Source organism: Gopherus flavomarginatus, assembly GCF_025201925.1.
Source record: "Gopherus flavomarginatus isolate rGopFla2 chromosome 13 unlocalized genomic scaffold, rGopFla2.mat.asm SUPER_13_unloc_3, whole genome shotgun sequence".
NCBI lineage: Eukaryota > Metazoa > Chordata > Testudines > Testudinidae > Gopherus > Gopherus flavomarginatus.
In genome coordinates, this window is record NW_026114611.1 from 2,819,906 (window position 1) to 2,841,735 (window position 21,830).

Here is a 21,830-nt window from a genome sequence, read left to right on the forward strand (position 1 = left end):
AACCCCTGTCCCTTGTCTAGTAAGTGCTATTGAACTGAGCGTGAGTCCCTCAGTCGGGCTCTCCCAAGCACAGTTGTGCTGCCCTCAATATACACAACAAGGATAACAATGCTTTATTTCTCCTGCCCCAATAACAAGGAGACTGGGAATCCAACACCAGGCAAAAGTGATCATTTCGGCAAGCAATCCAACATATTTCCAACATACTGTAAAATCCACATGCAGACTCATACACGAAACCTTGCAAGAAAATCTTCCTGAGGGGGTCTGAAGCACCTGCTGCTGGAGGGAAGGAGGGAGCTGTGGGTTGAGATTGAGGGGCACTGGGAATAGGAGGGGCCTGTGGGTTGGGATTGAGGGGGCTGTGGGTAGGGACAGAGGAGAAAGGTGAAGAGGAGCAGGCTCTGGTTGGGAGTGAGAAGTAGTGTGCATAGGAGGGACTGAAGTTTGGGATTGAGGGGCACTGGGAAAAGAGAGGACATGCATTTAGGCTGAAGAGCATCGTCATTTGGGGATCCAGCAGTACAGGGGAAAGCAGCAGGTGATTCTAATTCCTAGGGATATTTTATGTGTTTGTATGTGTGCAGGGAAGGAACATGCTATATACCCAGAGGCCTTTATTCCTCCAGGCTGCAAGGACAGAGGGGCTGTCAGGAAGTTGCCCCTTCAAACCCGCACACAAAAAGGCCCTTCTGAGGAAAGGAAAAATCCTGAAGAGAACAAGCTATGTCAAAGAGGACTCCAGAGAAACAGTTTAAGACCTTGGGGAGTAGTTTATCACCTGACCAGGGACTTGAACCCTCAGATTAAAAGTCTGATACTCTGCCAACTGAGCTTGCCAGACTCACAAAGTGAAAGAGCAACTTGGTGTGGAGGAGAACTAGTCAAGAAAACAAGAGTGGGAAACAGTAGGGAAAACCTGCTGCTCTCTCCGGCCTGGTCAACACTACAAGGTTATATCTAATTTAGCAGCATTAAATCGCATTAACCCTGCACCCGTCCACACAACGAAGCCCTTTATATCGATATAAAGGGCTCTTAATACCGATATCTGTCCCCCTCCCTGATGAGGGGAGTAGCACTGAAATCGGTATTTGCCATGTTGGATTAGGGTTAGTGTGGCTGCAATTCAGCGGTATTGGCCCCCTTTAGCTCTGCTTGCAGAGGCAATAAAGTCAGTGTTGTTTCAAATTCCTGAATTCTTTATTACTTCATCACACAAAGAGGGGGATAACTACCGCAGTAGCCCAGGAGGGGTGGGGGAGGAGGGAAGCAACGGGTGGCGTTGTTGCAGGGGCACCGTCTGGAATGGCATGCAGCTCATCATTTCTGCGGGATGTCTGGGGCTCTGACCCGGAGAAGACGTTTGCCTCTCTTGTTCTTTAGTAGGCTTGCCTGATAGTCTAGACAGGACTGACTCTCCCTCTAGACAAAACTCAAAGAAGGGAATGACCTGGGGTGTCATTCCCATTTTTGTCCATGCGCCCCTGGCCAACCTCACCGAGGCCAGCCAGGAGTACCCATGACAGCAGCAGACGGGACATTATGGCTGGTATCCATCTTTGCTAACTTGAAAAGGCAAGGGGATGCTGCTGTGTAGTGCTGCAGTACCGCGTCTGTCAGCATCATCCAGTAGTCATACGGTGACGGTGAAAAAAGGATGAATGGGCTCCATGGTTGCTGTGCTATGGCGCCTGCCCAGGCAATCCAGGGAAAAGGGCGTGAAATGATTGTCTGCCATTGCTTTCATGGAGGGAGGACTGAGTCACAACATTTACCTAGAATCACCCACGACACTGTTTTTGCCCCATCAGGCATTGGGACCTCAACCCAGAATTCCAATGGGTGGGAGAGACTGCAGAAACTATGGGATAGCTATGGGATAGCTACCCACAGTGCAACTCTCCGGAAATTGACACTTTTCTCGGTATATGGATGCACACCGCCGAACTAATGTGCTTAGTGTGTCCGTGTGCACTCAACGTTATACAATCTGTTTCCAAAAAATGGTTTCTGTAAAATCGGAATAATCCCGTAGTGTAAAGTACCCTGTGATTAACAACTTTAGTGGCTATTTGAAAGGCTGATGGTTCAAACTCAAGTGAAGATGGAGGTGGTTTTTTTTAGTGATGAGAATCCAGTTCATTTTAATGGGCAGAAAATCTCCTCAATGCTTGTCTACCCTCATCAGACAAGCATAAGTAGTACTTCCACCAGATGCATTGGTGGTATAGTAGCAAGCATAGCTGTCTTCCAAACAGTTAACTGGGGTTTGATTCCCAGCCAGCGCAGTGATATGATGTTTCCTCTGCTGGGAGTTAGTTTAATTTCAGTCACATTGTATCAGTTTATCAACAGAATGAGAGAATCAATGTTCTGCAGGTCATTCAACACACAATGGAGGAAGAAAGGGGTGGGACTAGACAATGAGCAGGTGGAGTTATCCTGGTATTACAATGTTTGGTTTATTTTTTTTTAAAACTTCCTTTACTTCCCTCTCCCTTTTAGACTCGGAGCCTTTAAGGTCAGAAAGAACCAATGTGATCATCTAGTCCGACCTGCTGCACCTTACAGGCCAAAAGACCTCCCTCCCCTCCTGTAATAGACCCAGTAGGGGAGGCAGCTCTGTGCACTGTCCCTACCCCAGGCAGCACATGGATGACCTCTGCCCCCCTCCCCTAATGGGTGTGCAGACATGTGCCAGCAGCACTAAGGTGGCACCCTGCCCACTCTGCCTCCGTCCCTCCGTGTCACTCCCAGAAATGGCCGGCATGTCCCAGCATCCCCTGGGGTGGGGGGAGCGCCACCATTCATTACCCCTGCCCCGAGTACCAACTCCGCAGCTCCCATTGGCCAGGAACTGCAGCCAATGGGAGGTCTGGGGGCAGAGCCTGCAGGCAGCGGCACACAGAGACCCCCTGGCACGGCCCACCTAGGACCTGCTCCAGCAGAGTTGTGTCTACCAGTCACTTTGGGAGCTGCAGTGCCCAAGGTAAGCGCCGCCCCTCCTGCACCCCAACCCGCTCCCCCAGCGCAGAGCCCGCATCCCACACCCAAATTTCCTCCCAGAGCTTTGCTTGTTCTCCTTTCACCCAGAACCATCCTTCTTCTCCTGGGATGCAACTAGCCATCCCTGGGAAGCCAAGAGGTAGGCACAGGATTCTACCTCCCAGCAGCCAACCGCACCTCCCCAGGCTTTTCAGGCTTTGCAGAACAAATGGGCTTAGCTTCTGCCCTGCCTTCCTCAGCTAGACTTTCCTCTTTTGCCCCATTCCTGCCTCACTCCCTCCTTTGGCAAGTCACACAAAGGAAGCCAGCAGGAAGAGCCGGCCGCCATAGGCCAACCTCCAAGGGCAGAGGAGACCAAGCCACAAGGCTTCAAAAGGTGACTGGCCAAGGTCCTCTAGCTTTCACCTGCTGATGCTAAGGCTTTTTCCCAGCTCATTTCACCACCCTCTGTCCTTCAGGGGTTGAGCTTATCACAGCTGTTACCCAAAATTGGGCCAGCTAGTAAGCGTAGAGAGGACTAATGACCCACCAGAGTTTGGCAGAAAGCAGCAGGTTTATTATACTGACAGCTAAGTTCAAAAGAAGAAGCGGGGATGTCATACTCACACTTGCATACTCATGCTCCCAGGACAGGCACAGCACTGGAGATGTCAGGATTCTGCAAGGTAAGAGTCGCACAGTGCAGCCATGGACGGTGCAATGAAGGTAAGTCTTCCTGAGGTACAATGAAATACAACGCAGAGAACCACTGGCCAGGCACTCCGGGCAAAGGATATTCACTGGAGGTACAAGCTTGTGAGTGACTCCTGAACACATGGCCCCTTCTCCTTTTAAGGACCTGCACCTAATGGCCTGCAACTAGAGATGACTTGGCTGCATCTGGTTGGTCACGCTCCACTTTGGGCAGTGTCCATGCTCTGGGTGTGTGAGTGCTGCCTAATTAGAGTCCCAGTCACCTTGTCTACCTGGAAGCTCTTCTGCTCTTCTAGCTGTTCAACCAGCCCATTCATCCCACAAGCATTCCAGGAGGGGGACAGGGAAAACCACTTCACAGGTATTCAGAGAGGGAGAGGAGACAAAAGCAGGAGGGAGGGAAGTATAACACACCTATTGAGCATACAGGGACAGGCCAGTAGGAGCTGGGGAAAGGAAGCCATCATGTTTCTGCCTGTTTTTAAAACAGGGACCTTTTGCATGTTAAGCAAACATGATAACCACTAGACTACAGAAACCCTGTTGCAGTGTTTTGTCCCTCCCTTCATAAGAATATAAGAATGGCCATACTGGGTCAGACCAAAGGTCCATCCAACCCCATATCCTATCTGCCAACAGTGGCCAATGCCAGGTGCCCCAGAGGGACTGAACCTAACAGGTAATGATCAAGTGATCTCTCTCCTGCCATCCATCTCGACCCTCTGACAAACAGAGGCTAGGGATACCATTCCTTACCCATCCTGACTAATAGCCATTCATGGACTTAACCTCCATTAATATATCTGCAAAAAGAACAAGGAGTAAACAAGGAGAAACAAGATTTCATGGGCTAAAACCCACTTTATCGGATGCATTGCAGTGGAAAATACAGCAGGAAGATATATAGATATAGATCTAGATACACACACACGCACACAGAGAGAAAATGAAAAAATGGATGTTGCCATACACACTATAACAAGAGTGAGCAGTTAAGGTGAGCTATTATCAGCAGGAGAAAAAACCTTTTCTAGTGATAATCAGGATGTCCTATTTCCAAAGGTTGACAGGAAGGTGTGAGTAACAGTAGGGGGACAAATAAAAATGGGGAAATAGTTTTACTTTTTGTAATACCCCATCCACTCCGAGGCTTTATTCAAGCCTAATTTAATGGTGTCCACTTTGCAAATTAATTCCAATTCAGCAGTCTCTCATGGGAGTCTGTTGTTGAAAGTTTTTTGTTGTAATATTGCAACTTTTAGGTCTGTAATCAAGTTACCAGGAAGATTGAAGTGTTCTCCGACTGGTTTTTGAAAGTTATAATTCTTGATTTCTGATTTGTGTCCTTTTATGCTTTTATGTAGAGACTGTCTGGTTTGGCCAATGTACATGGCAAAGAGGCATTGCTGGCACATGACGGCATATATCCCATTGGTAGATATGCAGGTGAATGAACCTCTGATAGTGTGGCTGATGTGATTAGGTCCTATGATGGTGTCCCCTGAATAGATATGTGGACAGAGTTGGCAACGGGCTTTGTTGCAAGGATAGGTTCCTGGGTTAGTGTTTATGTTGTTTGGTTGCTGGTAAGTATTTGCTTCAGGTTGGGGGGCTGTCTGTAAGCAAGGACTGGCCTGTCTCCCAAGATCTATGACAGTGAGGGATTATCCTTCAGGATAGGTTGTAGTTCCTTGATGATGCACTGGAGAGGTTTTAGTTGGGGGGCTGAAGGTGACGGCTAGTGGGGTTGTATTACTTTCTTCGTTGGACCTGTCCTGTAGTAGGTGACTTCTGAGTACTCTTCTGGCTCTGTCAATCTGTTTCTTCACTTCAGCAGGTGGGTAGTGTACTTGTAAGAATGCTTGATAGAGATCTTGTAGGTGTTAGTCTCTGTCTGAGGGGTTGGAGCAAATGTGGTTGTATCTTAGAGCTTGGCTGTAGACAATGGATTGTCTGATGTGGTCTGGGTGAAAGCTGGAGGCATGTAGGTAAGTATAGTGGTCAGTATGTTTCCAGTATAGGGTGGTGTTTATGTGACCATTGCTTATTAGCACAGTAGTGTCCAGGAAGTGGATCTCTTGTGTGGACTGGTCCAGGCTGACATTGTAGGTGGGATGTAAATTGTTGAAATCATGGTGGAATTCCTCAAGGGTTTTCTTTTCCATGAGTCAAGATGATGAAGATGTCATCAGTGTAGGGCAAGTAGAGTGGGGGCATTAGGGGATGAGAGCTGAGGAAGTGTTGTTCTAAGTCAGCCATAAAAATGTTGGCATGCTATGTGGCAATGCGATTACCCGTAGCAGTGCTGCTGACTTGAAGGTATACATTGTCCCCAAATGTGAAATAGTTGTGGGTGAGGACAAAGTCACAAAATTCAGCCACCAGGTTTGCCGTGACATTATTGGGGATACTGTTCCTGACAGCTTGTAGTCCATCTTTGTGTGGAATGTTGGTGTAGAGGGCTTCTACCTCCATACCAGCCAGGATGGTGTTTTCTGAAAGATCATCAATGGACTGTAGTTTCCTCAGGAAGTCAGTGGCATCTCGAAGATAGCTGGGAGTGCCAGACTATCCTGCTGTCAGGGTGCCATTGCCTGAAATGATGGGGCATCCAGGATTTCCAGGTTTATGGATCTTGGATAGCAGACAGAATACCCCTGCTGCTTTTTTGGCCTGCTGCTTCTCTGTCTGGGATGTTTTTGTCAGCCCTGGCACACAAAAATGGCATCATTGTGAGCGCCCACGAAGGCAAGGTGAATCTTGGCTGCCTTGCTCAGCTTGACTTGCTTCCTCACCCCGTTCCTGCCTTAGATCCTGGGTCACCTGGTGGCTGAAGATGGTCCATTGTCTCAAGCGGTGCCAGAGCGTGAAACAGTGCCCCTGGGCAGCGTTTGCTCTGCACATGCTGGCCATGCACATTTGCAAATACTTTAAAGTGCCCGTCAGTAAGTTCTGGGGCCAGTTGCTCACTTTCAGAGGAAGCTCCCTAAAATTGGCCAGTCTCACCCAGTGGTACATTGACCTCTGTTCAGATTGAGCCAAAGGAGGTGGGGGAGCTAGCTGCTGTGGCCGCCACTGCTGTGAGGGCAGCCACTGTTGTGGATGAAGCCATCTTGCAAGCAACTTCCACCTAGCCACCCACTGAAAATCGTGTAGGGTGTAAGGTGAGAGTAGAACACTAGAGGGGGGGCCACCCCTTCCCTCATCATAGGCCATCCCATACCAGGTGCTGCACCCAGTGGGGTAAAAATAATACAATAATACAATCGGAAGAGTCAGTTGCGTTCTTTGTGGTTGCCCCACTATTTCCCTTGGGCCTGACCTGCCCTCCAGCTCAGCCACCACTGAAAATTGAAACACAAAAAAGTAGAGCCGTACAAGGCTTCAAAGCCCACCAGACCCAACCCCCCTTCTAATACGGCAGAAAAGCCACATGTCTCCTGACTAGGTAGGGACGTCCTATTGCCCCACAGGAAGTGGAAGCATCACAACTTTGTAGGCTAATGACAAGGTCCACTTATGCCACTGGCTGAGCCTTTCCTCACAGGCCAGCAACCGCTTCTCCCAGTTCGCGTACCCCCACCCGTCCCCAACCGAATGCTAGAAGGCCCAGCTCATCAGCCTGCCCACTCTTGCAGCCCTCCTCTTCTGCCCTGACTGATAGGGAGGAGTATTGAGCCTCCTTCCCTTAGGACCTTCAGCATTCCTGGGGAACATCAACACTGCCCAAGTGACTTTGGGCCAGTAGGTGAACCAATAGGGCTGCCTCCTAGGCCAGGCTGCAGCCCAGCTTCAGGACTCAGAGGAAATGCAGCTCGCATCCCTACCTACAGGATTCCAGGCACAGCCAGGCTTCTGGATCAAACATCCCCTCTTGTGCTCAAGTCACAACAGCTAGCGGGCAAAAGACAGACTTTCATGGCCTTTGAGAAAGCAAGACAGAGCCTTAGAAGACCCAGTAGGGTTAAGTGCCACAGGAATTGCTCTCAGATCCCACTGAGACTTCAACTCAGATTGCAGGATTCAAAGTCCTGAGTGCTGGCCCTTATGTCATGGGACCAATAGGGAACCCCCAGACCTCTGCTGAGTTCTGGTAAGGATGACCCTGTCTGGGTAACCCTGCATTTGCTCACCAAGTTGTCATGCAGCAGTTTGCTGCAGCTCCCAGAGGCCTTTCTTAATCCAGACTGAGAGGCCAGTGGGCATGTGAGGAAGTTGCCAATTCAGTTCTAGGCAATACATGGCCCTTCCTAGGAAAGGAGGAGCTGAAGTCAAAGAGCGTCCTCAAGAGATGCCTTCTGAAGATCTGGGAGCATATTACAGGGAAAACTGTCTTTTTCATTTACCAGTGATTTGAACCCTAGACCCTCAGATTAAAGGCCTGATGCTCTACCAACTGAACTAGGCAGGCTCACATGTACAAAGGGCAAATTTCATGCAGAAGAGAAATTAGTCATGAAAATGAGGGCAGGAAACAATACAGAAAACTTGCTACTCTTGCTTTCTTAGCAGTCCTAGCCACAGCCTGCTTCTCCATCTGGTGCCCTGAGGCCTTATTCTTTCTTTAATTAAATATCAAATCCTGGAGAAAACACAGTTATACAGAAATGTCATTGGAAATACAAAAATTAAAAAGGAAAATGCAATTGCCATCACTTTATCATATCTGGGCCATTCCTGTATCGAGAGCACCCACTAAGGTCCCTGTGTGCTTACGAGAAACCTGGAGGAACTCATACCACAGCCTGTACATGAAGCTCAACTGCTCCCAGGTGTTGCAGTAAAACCCTTTCCCTGCTGTGATGTTGAACTCCATAGGATTTTATGAAAATATGCTAATGAATGTGAATATAAAGTAACTGAAATATGCTGCATGCAAAAGGTCTCTTGTAAGGTATCATTACAAAGCTTATAATCTACTGTGTGTGTTCATCCTATTTGTATGAACAGCACACCCCTGGCTCCTTCCCTGCCCCAGTCACTGATGTAGGAGGGTCCTATATGCACGGAGCTTAAAGCTTTACCAAGTCTTTTTAGTGCAGTTGACAGCATGTCAGTCTCATAATCTAAAAGTCATGAGTTCAAGCCTCACAGGTAGTAGCAATGGCTTCTGTTCCCTGCTTCAGTTTTTCCAAAGGAAATCATAGAAAAGAAACTAGAGGAGAGTGGTTTCTAGACACCCTCCACCCATCTAACACATGCACACAGAGACTTTTCTATGGCATTATCTTTTCCTTCTCTGTGCCATTTGTATTCTCCATAGAGCAAAATAAAACAAAAACATGCAAGTCCAAGCCTAATACAGTATGAAACTCAATACAGATCAAGTCTCATCCTCAGAGATCTTCCAATACTCTTCTTTCGCAAACTAGACTTATTTCTTGTCTGGTCACAATCTTTTCACCAGGTATAGTCCTTGTTCCAGCTCAAGGTAGCTAGGGGATTTCTCATGACTGCACCCACCTTTCTTCTGTTCCATCCCCTTATACAGCTTTGCTACGAGGCAGGAAACTTTTGTCTCTCTCCTGGGGAAAAGCCCCAGGTTTAAGATGGATTCCTGTACCAGGTGACATTGTCACATGTCCTGGGAGACCCCAAGCCTTCATTCTTCCTGGCCTGACTCACAGATGGTGCAGGACAGAGCCATCTCCAGTCAATTGTCCTGGTTAATGGGAGCCATCAAGAGTCCAAACCACTATTAATGGCCCACACTTTGCATCATTACAAGAGGACCTCAGAGTTATATTTCATATTTCTAGTTTCAGATACAGGAATTATCGGTTCGTACAAATAGGATGAACACACACAGTAGATTATAAGCTTTGTAATGATACCTTACAAGAGACCTTTTGCATGAAGCATATTTCAGTTACTTTATATTCACACTCATTAGCATATTTTCATAAAATCCTATGGAGTGCAACTTCACAGCTGGGAAAGGGTTTTACTGCAGCACCTGGGAGCAGTTGAGTTTCATGTTCAGGCTGTGGTATGAGTTCCTCTTGTAAGCACACAGGGACCTTAGTGGGTGCTCTCGATACAGGAATGGCCCAGATACGCTACAGTGATGGGAATTGCATTTTCCTTTTTAATTTTTGTATTTCCAATGACATTTCTGTATAAATATGTTTTCTCCTGGATTTGATATTTAACTAAAGAAAGAATAAGGCCTCAGGGCGCCAGATGGAGGAGCAGGCTGTGGCTAGGACTGCTAAGAAAGCAAGAGTAGCAAGTTTTCTGTATTCTTTCCTGCCCTCATTTTCATGACTAATTTCTCTTCTGCATGAAATTTGCCATTTGTACATGTGAGCCTGGCTAGTTCAGTTGGTAGAGCATCAGGCTTTTAATCTGAGGGTCTACGGTTCAGGTCAGTGAAAAAGACAGTTCTCCCTGTAATATCTTCCAAGATCTTCAGAAGGCATCTCTCGAGGACGCTCCTTGACTTCAGATTCTCCTTTTCAGGACTTGGCCTTTCCTAGGAAGGGCCATGTATTGCCTAGGACTGAAGGGGGAACTTCATCACATGCCCACTGGCCTCTCAGTCTGGATTAAGAAAGGCCTCTGGGAGCTGCAGCAAACTGCTGCATGACAACTTGGTGAGCAAATGCAGGGTTGCCCACACAGGATCATCCTCATCAGAACTCAGCAGAGGTCTGGGTGTTCCGTATTGGTCCCATTGTGTAAGGTCCAGCACTCAGGATTTTGAATCCTGCTATCTGAGTTGAAGTCTCAGTGGGATCTGAGAGCAATTCCTGTGGCACCTAACCCTACTGGGTCTTCCAAGGCTCTGTCTTGCTTTCTCAAAGGCCATGAAAGTCTGTCTTTTGCACACTAGCTGTTGTGACTTGAGCACAAGAGGGGATGTTTGATCCAGAAGTCTGGCTGTGCCTGGAGTCCTGTAGGTAGGGATGCGAGCTGCATTTCCTCTGAGTCCTGAAGCTGGGCTGCAGCCTGGCCTAGGAGGCAGCCCTATTGGTTCACCTACTGGCCCAAAGTCACTTGGGCAGTGTTGATGTTCCCCAGGAATGCTGAAGGGCCTAAGGGAAGGAGGCTCAATACTCCTCCCTATCAGTCAGGGCAGAAGAGGAGGGCTGCAAGAGTGGGCAGGCTGATGAGCTGGGCCTTCTAGCATTCGGTTGGGGACGGGTGGGGGTACGCGAACTGGGAGAAGCGGTTGCTGGCCTGTGAGGAAAGGCTCAGCCAGTGGCATAAGTGGACCTTGTCATTAGCCTACAAAGTTGTGATGCTCAAGACCTATCTTTTGGCTGTGGGGAATTTCCTCAGTCATGTGTTTCCCCCTGCTCCATGAGTGCTGCTGAGACCGAACACCAGGGCCCTCCACTTCCTGTGGGGAAATAGGACATCCCTACCTAGTCAAGAGACATGTGGCTTTTCTGCCATATTAGAAGGGGAGTTGGGTTTAGTGGGCTTTGAAGCCTTGTATGGCTCTACTTTTTTGTGTTTCAATTTTCAGTGGTGGCTGAGCTGGAAGGCAGGTCAGGCCCAAGGGAAATGGTGGGGCAACCACAAAGAACGCAACTGACTCTTGCGATATGGCTGTATTATTTTTACCCCACTGGGTGCAGCACCAGGTATGAGATGGCCGATGATGAGGGAAGAGGGAGGCCCCCACCTCTAGTGTTCTTCTACTCTCACCTTACACCCTACAGGATTTTCAGTGGGTGGCTAGGTGGAAGGTGCTTGCAGGATGGCTTCATCCGCAACAGTGGCTGCCCTCACAGCAGCGGCGGCCACAGCATCTAGGCTCCCCCTCCACTTTGGCTCAATCTGAACAGAGATCAATGTACCACTGGGTGAGACAGGCCAATTTTAGGGAGCTTCCTCTGAAGGTGAGCAACTGTCCCCAGAACTTACTGACAGGCACTTTAAAGTATTTGCAAATGTGCATGGCCGGCATGTGCAGAGCAAAGGCTGCCCAGGGGCACTGTGTCAGGCTCTGGCACCGCTTGAGACAATGGACCATCTTCAGCCACCAGGTGACCCAGGATCTAAGGCAGGAATGGGGTGAAGGAGCAAGTCAAGCTGAGCAAGGCAGCCAAAATTCATCTTGCCTTCGTGGGCGCTCAGAATGATGCCATTTTTGTGTGCCAGGGCTGATAAAAACATCCCAGACAGAGAAGCAGCAGGCCAAAAAAGCAGCAGGGTTATTCTGTCTGCTATCCAAGATCCATAAACCTGGAAATCCTGGATGCCCCATCATTTCAGGCAATGGCACCCTGACAGCAGGATAGTCTGGCTGTGTAGACTCCCTCCTCAGGCCCTATGCTACCAGCACTCCCAGCTATCTTCGAGATGCAACTGACTTCCTGAGGAAACTACAATCCATTGATGATCTTCCAGAAAAGGCTTCATCTATATCTATATCTCTTCCTGCTGTATTTTCCACTGCAAGCATCCGATGAAGTGGGTTTTAGCCCATGAAATCTTATGCTCAAATAAATTTGTTAGTCTCTAAGGTGCCACAATTACTCCTTGTTCTTTTTACAGATAAATTAATGGAGGTTAAGTCCATGAATGGCTATTAGCCAGGATGGGTAAGGAATGGGATCCCTAGCCTCTGTTTGTCAGAGGGTGGAGATGGATGGCAGGAGAGAGATCACTTGATCATTACCTGTTAGGTTCAGTCCCTCTGGGGCACGTTGCATTGGCCACTGTTGGCAGATAGGATATAGGGTTGGATGGACCTTTGGTCTGACCCAGTATGGCCATTCTTATGTTCTTATGAAGGGAGGGGCAGAACTCCAGGACAGAGTTTCTGTAGTGTAGTGGTTATCATGTTTGCTTAATATGCAAAAGGTTCCTGGTTTAAAACCAGGCAGAAACATGATGGCTTCCTTTCCCCACTCCTACTGGCCTGTCCCTGCTGTTGTAGGAGCAGCAGTGATTTCTATGCAATGTATAACCTGTATGCTCAATAGGTGTGTTATAGTTCTCTCCTCTCCCTCTCTGAATACCTGTGAAGTCATTTTCCCCCTCCTCGAATGCTTGTGAGATGAATGGGCTGGTTGAAGAGCAGAAGAGCTTCCAGGTAGACAAGGTGTCTGTGACTCTAATTAGGCAGCACTCACACACCCAGAGCATGGACACTGCCCAAAGTGGAGCGTGACCAACGAGATACAGCCAAGTCATCTCTAGTTGCAGGCCATTAGGTGCAGGTCCTTAAAAGGAGAAGGGGCCACATGCTCAAAAGTCACTCACAAGCTTGTACCTCCAGTGAATGCCCTTTGCCCGGATTGCCTGGCCAGTGGTTCTCTGCGTTGTATTTCATTGTGCCTCAGGAAGACTTACCTTCCTTGCACTGTCCATAGCTGCACTGTGGGACACTTACCTTGCAGAATCCTGACATCTCCAGTGCTGTGTCTGTCCTGGGAGCATGAGTATGCAAGTGTGAGTGTGACACCCCCGCTTCTTCTTTTGAGCTTAGCTATCAGTATTATAAATGTGCTGCTTTCTGCCAAACTCTGGTGGGTCATTAGTCCTCCCTACGCTTACTAGCTGGCCCAATTTTGGGTAACAGCTGCGATAAGCTCAACCCCTGCAGGACAGAGGGTGGTGAAATGAGCTGGGAAAAAGCCTTAGCATCAGCAGGTGAAAGCTAGAGGACCTTGGCCAGTCACCTTTTGAAGCCTTGTGGCTTAGTCTCCTCTGCCCTTGGAGGTTGGCCTATGGCGGCTGGCTCTTCCTGCTGGCTTCCTTTGTGTGACTTGCCAAAGGAGGGAGTGAGGCAGGAATGGGGCAAAAGAGGAAAGTCTAGCTGAGGAAGGCAGGGCAGAAGCTAAGCCCATTTGTTCTGCAAAGCCTGCAAAGCCTGGGAAGGTGCAGGTGGCTGCTGGGAGGTAGAATCCTGTGCCTACCTCTTGGCTTCCCAGGGATGGCTACTTGCATCCCAGGAGAAGAAGGATGGTTCTGGGTGAAAGGAAAACAAGCAAAGCTCTGGGAGGAAATTTGGGTGTGGGATGCGGGCTCTGCGCTGGGGGAGCGGGTTGGGGTGCAGGAGGGGTGGTGCTTACCCCGGGCACTGCAGCTCCCAAAGTGACTGGTACACACAATCCGGCGGCAGCAGGTCCTAGGTGGGCCGTGCCAGGGGGTCTCTGTGTGGCGCTGCCTACAGGCGCTGCCCCCAGAGCTCCCATTGGCTGCAGTTCCTGGCCAATGGGGGCTGCGGAGTTGGTACTTGGGGCAGGGGCAATGAATGGAGACACTCCCCCTCGCCCCAGGGGATGCCGGGACATGCTGGCCATTTCTGGGAGTGACATGGAGGAACAGAGGCAGAGTGGGCAGGGAGCCACTTTAGTGCTGCTGGCACATCTTTGCACACCCATTGGGGGAGGGGAGCAGAGAGCCTCCATGTGCTGCCTGGGGTAGGAGCAGTGCACAGAGCTGCCTCCCCTCCTGGGTCTATTACAGGAGGGGAGGGGGGTCTTTTGGCCTGTAAGGTGCAGCAGGTCGGACTAGATGATCACATTGCTCCTTTCTGACCTTAAAGGCTGTGAGTCTAAAAGGGAGAGGGAAGTAAAGGAAGTTTTTAAAAAAAGCGAACATCATAATACCAGGATAACCCCACCTGCTCATTGTCTAGTCCCACCCCTTTCTTCCTCCATTGTGTGTTGAATGACCTGCAGAACATTGATTCTCTCATTCCATTGCTAAACTGATACTATGTGACTGAAAGTAAATTAGTTCCCACCATAGGAAACATCACATCACTGCATTGGCTGGGAATTGAACCCAGGTCAACTGCTGGGAAAGCAGCTATGCTCACTACTATACCACCAATGCATCTCGTGAAAGCACTGCTTATGCTTGCCCAATGAGGCTAGACAAGCATTGAGGAGATTTTTAGATTGTTAAAATGAACTGGATTCTCATCACTAAAAAAACACCTCCATCTTCACTTGGGTTTGAACCATCAGCATTTCAATTAGCCATCAAAGTTGTTAATCACAGGGTATGTCTACGCTATGGGATTATTCTGATTTTACAGAAACCAGTTTTTGGAAATGGATTGTATAAAGTCAAGTGCATGCGGACACACTAAGCACATTAGTTGGGCGGTGTGCGTCCATATACCAAGGCTACTGTCAATTTCCGGAGTGTTGCACTGTAGATAGCTATCCCATAGCTATCCCATAGTTTCTGCAGTCTATTCCACCCATTGGAATTCTGGGTTGAGGTCCCAATGCCTGATGGGGCAAAAACAGTGTAGTGGGTGATTCTGGGTAAATGTCGTCACTCAGTCCTTCCTCCGTGAAAGCAACGGCAGACAATCATTTCGCTCCCTTTTCCCTGGTTTGCCTGAGCAGACGCCATAGCACGGCAACCATGGAGCCCATTCAGCCTTTTTTCACCGTCACCATATGACTACTGGATGATGCTGACAGACGCGGTACTGCAGCACTACACAACAGCATCCCCTTGCCTTTTCAAGTTAGCAAAGATGGTTACCAGCTATAACGTCCCGTCTGCTGCTTTGCAAGTTGACAATGACAGTTACCAGTTATACTGTACCGTCTGCTGCTGTCATGGGTACTCCTGGCAGGCCTCGGTGAGGCTGGCCATGGGCGCATGGACAAAAATGGGAATGACTCCCCAGGTCATTCCCTTCTTTGAGTTTTGTCTAAAGGGAGAGTCAGTCCTGTCTAGACTATCAGGCAAGCCTGCTAAAGAACCAGAGAGGCAAACGGCCGCTCCAGGTCAGAGCCCCAGACATCCCGCAGAAATGATGAGCTGCATGCCATTCCAGGGGGTTCCCCTGCAACAACCCCACCCGTTGCTTCCCTCCTCCCCCACCCCTCCTGGGCTACCGTGGCAGTGTCCCCTTGTTTGTGTGATGAAGTAATAAAGAATGCAGGAATTTGAAACAACACTGACTTTATTGCCTCTGCAAGCAGAGCTCAAAGGAGGCCAATACTGCTGAATTGCGGCCACACTAACCCTAATCCGACATGGCAAATACCAATTTCAGCGCTACTCCCCTCGTCGGGGAGGAGTACAGATATCGGTATTAAGAGCCCTTTATATCGATATAAAGGGCTTCATTGTGTGGACGGGTGCAAGGTTAATGTGATTTAATGCTGCTAAATTAGATATAAACTTGTAGTGTTGACCAGGCCAGAGAGAGCAGCAGGTTTTCCCTACTGTTTCCCACTCTTATTTTCTTGAGTAGTTCTCCTCTGCACCAAGTTGCTCTTTTTTCTTTGTGAGTCTGGCAAGCTCAGTTGGCAGAGCATCAGACTTTTAATCTGAAGATCCAGGGGTCAAGTCCCTGGTCATGTGATAAACTACTCCCCAAGATCTTAAACTGTCTCTCTGGAGTCTTCTTTAACATTATTTTTTCTCTTTTCTCAGAAGGGCCTTTTTGTGTGTGGGTTTGAAGGGGCAACTTCCTGACAGCCCCTCTGTCCTTGCAACCTGGAGGAATAAAGGCCACTGGGCATATAGCATGTTCCTTCCCTGCACACACACACACACGCACACAAATACACAGAATATCCCTAGGAATTAGAATCACCTGCTGCTTTCCCCTTTCCTGCTGGATCCCCAAACAAGGATGCTCTTCAGCTTAAACCCATGTCCCCTCTTTTCCCAGTGCCCCTCAATCCCAACCCTCAGTTCTTCCTATGCACACTGCTCCTCACTCCCAACCAGAGCCTGCTCCTCTTCACCCTTCTCCTCTGTCCCTAACCACAGCCCCCTCCTATTCCCAATGCCCCTCAATCCCAACCCACAGGCCCCTCCTCCTCATGCTGCTCCTCAATCCCAACTCATAGGCCCCTCCTATTCCCGGTGCCCCTCAATCCCAACCCACAGCTTCCTGCTTCCCTCCAGCAGCAGGTGCTTCAGACTCCCTCAGGAAGATTTTCTTGCAAGGTTTCGTGTATGAGTCTGCATGTGGATTTTACAGTATGTTGGAAATATGTTGGATTGCTTGCTGAAATGATCACTTTTGCCTGGTGTTGGATTCCCAGCCTCCTTGTTATTGGGGTAGGACAAATAAAGCATTGTTATCCTTGTTGTGAAAATTGAGGGCAGCACAACTGTGCTCGGCAGACCCTGACTGAGGGACTCGCCCTTAATTCAATAGCACTTACTAGGCAGGGAACAGGGGTTCGAAAGCCAAATGGGCCCGCGCCTGGGTCCTAATACTAAAATTTAGGTGTTAGATCAGTGTTAGGACAGGGTGGCTGTGGAGGAATGAGTGAGTCCCTAGACAACATAGTGAGTATAGTGCCTTCTTATTTTCCCCCCTTTCCACCCAGTATGGCAGGTGAAACCATTTAACCTTTTTATTACTGACCTTGGCACAAAAAGCGGGAATGTGCTAATAAAGTCTGCGGATGACACAAAGCTGGGGGGTATTGCTAACACAGAGAAGAACCGGGATATCATACAGGAAGATCTGGATGACCTTGTAAACTGGAGTAATAGTAATAGGATGAAATTTAATAGTGAAAAGTGCAAGGTCATGCACTTAGGAATTAATAATAAGAACTTTAGATATACATTGGGACGCATCAGTTGGAAGCAACAGAGGAAAAGAAGGACCTTGGGGTATTGGTTGATCACAGGATGACTATGAGCAGCCAATGTGATATGGCCGTTAAAAAAGCTAATGCAGTTTTAGGATGCATCAGGCGAGGTATTTCCAGCAAAGATAAGGAGGTGTTAGTACCGTTATATAAGGCACTGGTGAGACCTCACCTGGAATACAGTGTGCAGTTCTGGTCTCCCATATTTAAGAAGGATGAATTCAAACTGGAACAGGTTCAGAGACGGGCTACTAGGATGATCCGAAGAATGGAAAACCTGTCATATGAAAGGAGACTCAAAGAGCTTGGCTTGTTTAGCCTAGCCAAAAGAAGGCTGAGGGGGGATATGCTTACTCTTCATAAATATATCAGAGGGATTAATATTATGGAGGGAGAGGAATTATTTAATCTTAGTACCAATGTAGATACAAGAACAAATGGGTATAAACTGGACACTAGGAAGTTTAGACTTGAAATTAGAAGAAGGTTTCTAACCATTAGAGGAGTGAAGTTCTGAAACAGCCTTCAAAGGGGAGTAGTGGGGGCAAAAGACATATCTGGCTTTAAGACTAAGCTTGATAAGTTTATGGAAGGGATGGTATGATGGGATAACCTAATTTTGGCAATTGATCTTTGATTATCAGCAGATAAGTGTGCCCGTTGGTAGGTGATGGGATGTTGGATGGAATGGGATCTGAGTTACTGTAGAAAATTCTTTTCTCAGTGCTGGCTGGTGAGTCTTGCCCACATGCTCAGGGTTTAGCTGATCGCCATATTTGGGGTCGGGAAGGAATTTTCCTCTGGGGCAGATTGGCAGAGGCCCTGGAGGTTTTTCGCCTTCCTCTGCAGCATGGGGCATGGGTCACTTGCTGGTGGATTCTCTACAGCTTGAGGTCTTCAAACACAATTTGAAGACTTCAATAACTCAGACATAGGTTAGGGGTTTGTTATAGAAGTGGATGGGTAGGGTTCTGTGGCCTGCTTTGTGCCGGGGGTTGGACTAGATGATCACATTGGTCCCTTCTGACCCTAGAATCTATGAGTCTATGAGTCTATGAGTGAACTCTAGAGAGGCACCTCTGGGCTTGCACTGACTAAGGACAACAACTGTGAGTGGGGTGCAGAGAGGGGATGGCTCATGTTAAAGGACTTTTGGTTGCTGGACCTATGAACCTTAGGGAGAAGGACACTGCCCAGCTTATTTGTGGGGGGGTCTTTTCCTCTTGGTTTATCTTTATGCGTTGGGGCTGCTGACATGACTTCTGCTAACCCTGGGCTTACATTGCAATGTAGACATACCCTGAGAGGCATCTATAACGTAATAAAAGCAGTGTGGCCCAGCTGGCCTGGATGATCTGAGTTGGACTCCTAGGGCTCAGGTTGTGAGGCTAAAAACTGCAGTGTAGACATTTAGGCTCAGACTGGAGCCCATGTTAGAAGACCCTCACCCCTTGTGGGGTCTCGGAGGCTGGGCTGAAGCCCAAGTGTCTACACGGTAATTTTATAACCCTGTAGCAAAAGCCTCACGAGCCTGAATCAACTGACCCAGGGTTTGAGAATAGTGACTTGGGTGTGTTTATGAAAGTGCAGACATAATACTACGCTATGTCCACGCTGCAATGAAACACCCAGGGCTGCCCCATGCCAGCTCAGGCTCCCGAGGCTTTGGCCGTGGGGTGGTAAATTTGCAGTGTAGATATCTCAGCTCAGGCTCAATACTGGGCTCTGGGCCCCCTCAAAGTTGGGAGGGAGTTTAGCAAGCAAAAAAGGTAAAACCGCAATGAAGTATTACCCTGGACTCAATGGCATTTCTCCATTGCTCTGTCTGCTTTGGGGCAGGGACAATAGCACATCCTGCTGCATTCATTATTTCATAGGGTGGTTTAGGATTTTCATTCTCAGACACTGGGCACAAAGCAGGACTCAACCGTTAGCATAAACTAGGTGAACTGCCCACAGATTCTGGCAGCCACAATGAGCATTTGGTGTGAGAGCTCAGACCTGCCCCTGTCCCAGAGGGAGGGGGTCATCCATGAGGGGACTGGACCACTGACCTACCAGCTCCTAACTCCCAAACGTTCAGTAACTCTGTTATCAGTGCCTGTGTGTGTAATTTAAACCATAAGAAAACCCACACTGGGCTAGACCAAAGGTCCTTCTGACAACAGCCAAGAGCAGGTACCCCAAAAACCACTCAACAGGGCACCACTGGCAGTTATTATCCCTGCCTCAAAAGCAGACAGACCAATGGAGAATTGCCATGAGTCCAGGGTAATACTTCCCTGCGGTTTTACCATTTCCACTTGCTAAACTCCCTCCCAACCTTCTGGGCTCCTAGACCTATCCTAATGTTATGTCTACACTATGATTAAAACACCCAGGTCACCTGTCTCAAAGACCAGGTCAGCTGACTCAGGGTTATGGGACTTGGACTGCAAGACTATATAATTACAGTGCAGACATATGGACTTGAACCCAACCTCTGAGACCCCACGAGGGGTGAGGGTTTCTGAACCCAGGCTTCAGTGTGAACACAAATATCTGCACCACAGTTTTTAGCCTCTCAGCTTTAGCTCCATGAGCCCAAGTCAGATGACCCAGGTCAGCCATGCTGGCATCTTTATCCTGGGAGAGATGGACTCTAAGGGCACGTTCCCATTGCAATGGAAGCCCAGGTGTGGCACGCTGTGCTTAAAGCAGCACCCTGCAAACCCCATATTCACCACTCTCATATAGTGATGATACGTTTTGAACAAAGTCTGCCTGGTGAGGGATCATTTTAAAAATCTTGAACTGTTCATCTGTTGAACCTTAATGTCTTCTTGCATTCTGTGGGCTCACATTGGTTTGGGAAGTTATGAAGTTTGTTCTGTGTGCATTACATAAATATGTTATGAGGTTGGGAAATGCCCCCCACCAGCCTTTCAGGTGCAAAAATGAAGGAGCCAGACTCACTGCTGGCCCATTAAAGGTGGCTACAGAGACATCATGACTTGGCATCTCTCCCCCACAACTCAACAGCTGGAAATACACCTGGATGACAAAACTGATTCATAAATTAGAAGATAATAATACGTTCAAACCAAAGTCCCCAAATAGCTAGTATTGGCTTTTCAGCAGAAAATTTTCAGTTTGGGGAATTTTGTTATCCCAGTCAGACCTTGCCAAGACAAAATGTTTTGAGTTGCCTCCTTCAGAACAGCTTGGCCTAGACACTCTAGCTGTGGGTCACTGTCGTGGCCTTGCTGAGAAATGGGGTATTTTAATAATTTGGGGAGGTCCCAGGGTGTTTGGGGGAGATTATGAGGCTGTTACCTTTTGAGGTAAAACTAAAAACTAAGACATACAGGACTAGATAATTTTTTTTTTAGAAATCTGAGATTTAGATGCTTTATTTAAAGCAAGGGGGTTTCTGAGCAGGTTATTGTTTTCAGGAAGCAACATTGTTTGATCTGTCATTGTACCAAAGGGGAAGATAGTTGTCTATAAAGAAGGGGTGAAGACTAAATGCATCTGATGAGGATGGTATTCAATCCCATGCATGCAGAGCACAATGGATTAGCAGTCTATCACTGTAACCACTCAGCCACCTCATCTGAGCTGTCAGGAAAGGGACAGGAGGAGAAATCTAAGGCCAGCAGAGATAGGGACACTAAGGTGTTTTTAAATACTAAGCAGAAGCAGGGGATGAATGAGCTCCCCCCTCACATCTAGTGAGCAACTGTGGGAAAGGCTTCAGGAACAGACCATGTTTGCATAGACACACCTGCTCTGCCTAGCTATGCAGCATGATGGGGCCACTTCCCCAAAATGACCGGTTTTGGCTGGTGGCGGGTTACAAATCACTTTAGAACTGAGTGCTATGAAATGTTATTATCCTTCCTGCATGAGTGAAAGGCAGCAGAACATACCTAGTCCATCCTGATGGAGGGGTAGGTGGGTGAGGAATAGATTTTATTGGACTGCATAGAAGTGATTGAGGACATCATCCTAAACCAGTTGTCCCCAAACATTTCACACTGTGCCCTCTTATCCATGGCTGTGGCCCCTCGGAAGCCACAGTTGAGAACCGGGGTTGGGAGTGGGGCTGTTGCTTGCTGGGGAGAGAGGTGTGGACAGAGGTAAGGAGGTCGAGGCCGGGCTGGAAGCCAGGGGCCCAGGCTGAGGGTGGGGTTGGGGAAGAGCTGGGATAGAATGGGGTTGAGTGTTGTTCCCTCCATGGGGGCTGGCTCAGGCCATGAGGTGCCTCCATGAAATTTCCTCTGTGTCCCCCTAGGAGTCATGCCCCACATTTTGGGGACCACTGAACCCTACTCGCTAATCAGGGGCTAGTGATGCCAAAGCCCAGGGAAAGGGAGAACAAGTGCAGGGGTCCCAGCACCGGAACCATGCCCCCGCTTCTGTCTGTGGCTCTGCCCCCTGCCACACCTTCCACCCACGGTCCCATCCACTGTCACCTCTGTTCCACTCCTTCCCCCACTAGCCCCACCTATCACTCCTTTACCCCTGCCCCGCTGCGGCCCCGAGACCAGAGAAGCTCTGTACCCCTGCTGCAGTCTCTGGGCCGTAGCATGGAGT

General features: G+C 48.6%; 2 long non-coding RNA genes and 2 other non-coding genes across 5 annotated transcripts in view; 1 reads left to right on the forward strand and 3 right to left on the reverse strand.

Annotated features, from left to right (window-relative positions):
* The window catches only part of LOC127041585 (uncharacterized), a 593,788-nt gene that overhangs the window by 371,946 nt on the left and 200,012 nt on the right, over window positions 1–21,830 (reverse strand). The gene's annotated exons all lie outside the window — the stretch shown is intronic.
* The window catches only part of LOC127041587 (uncharacterized), a 65,915-nt gene that overhangs the window by 28,891 nt on the left and 15,194 nt on the right, over window positions 1–21,830 (reverse strand). The gene's annotated exons all lie outside the window — the stretch shown is intronic.
* Window positions 12,475–12,547, forward strand: TRNAI-AAU (transfer RNA isoleucine (anticodon AAU)). The gene has a single exon. It is a non-coding gene; the product is annotated as a tRNA-Ile (tRNA).
* TRNAG-UCC (transfer RNA glycine (anticodon UCC)) lies at window positions 14,431–14,502 on the reverse strand. Its single transcript has one exon. It is a non-coding gene; the product is annotated as a tRNA-Gly (tRNA).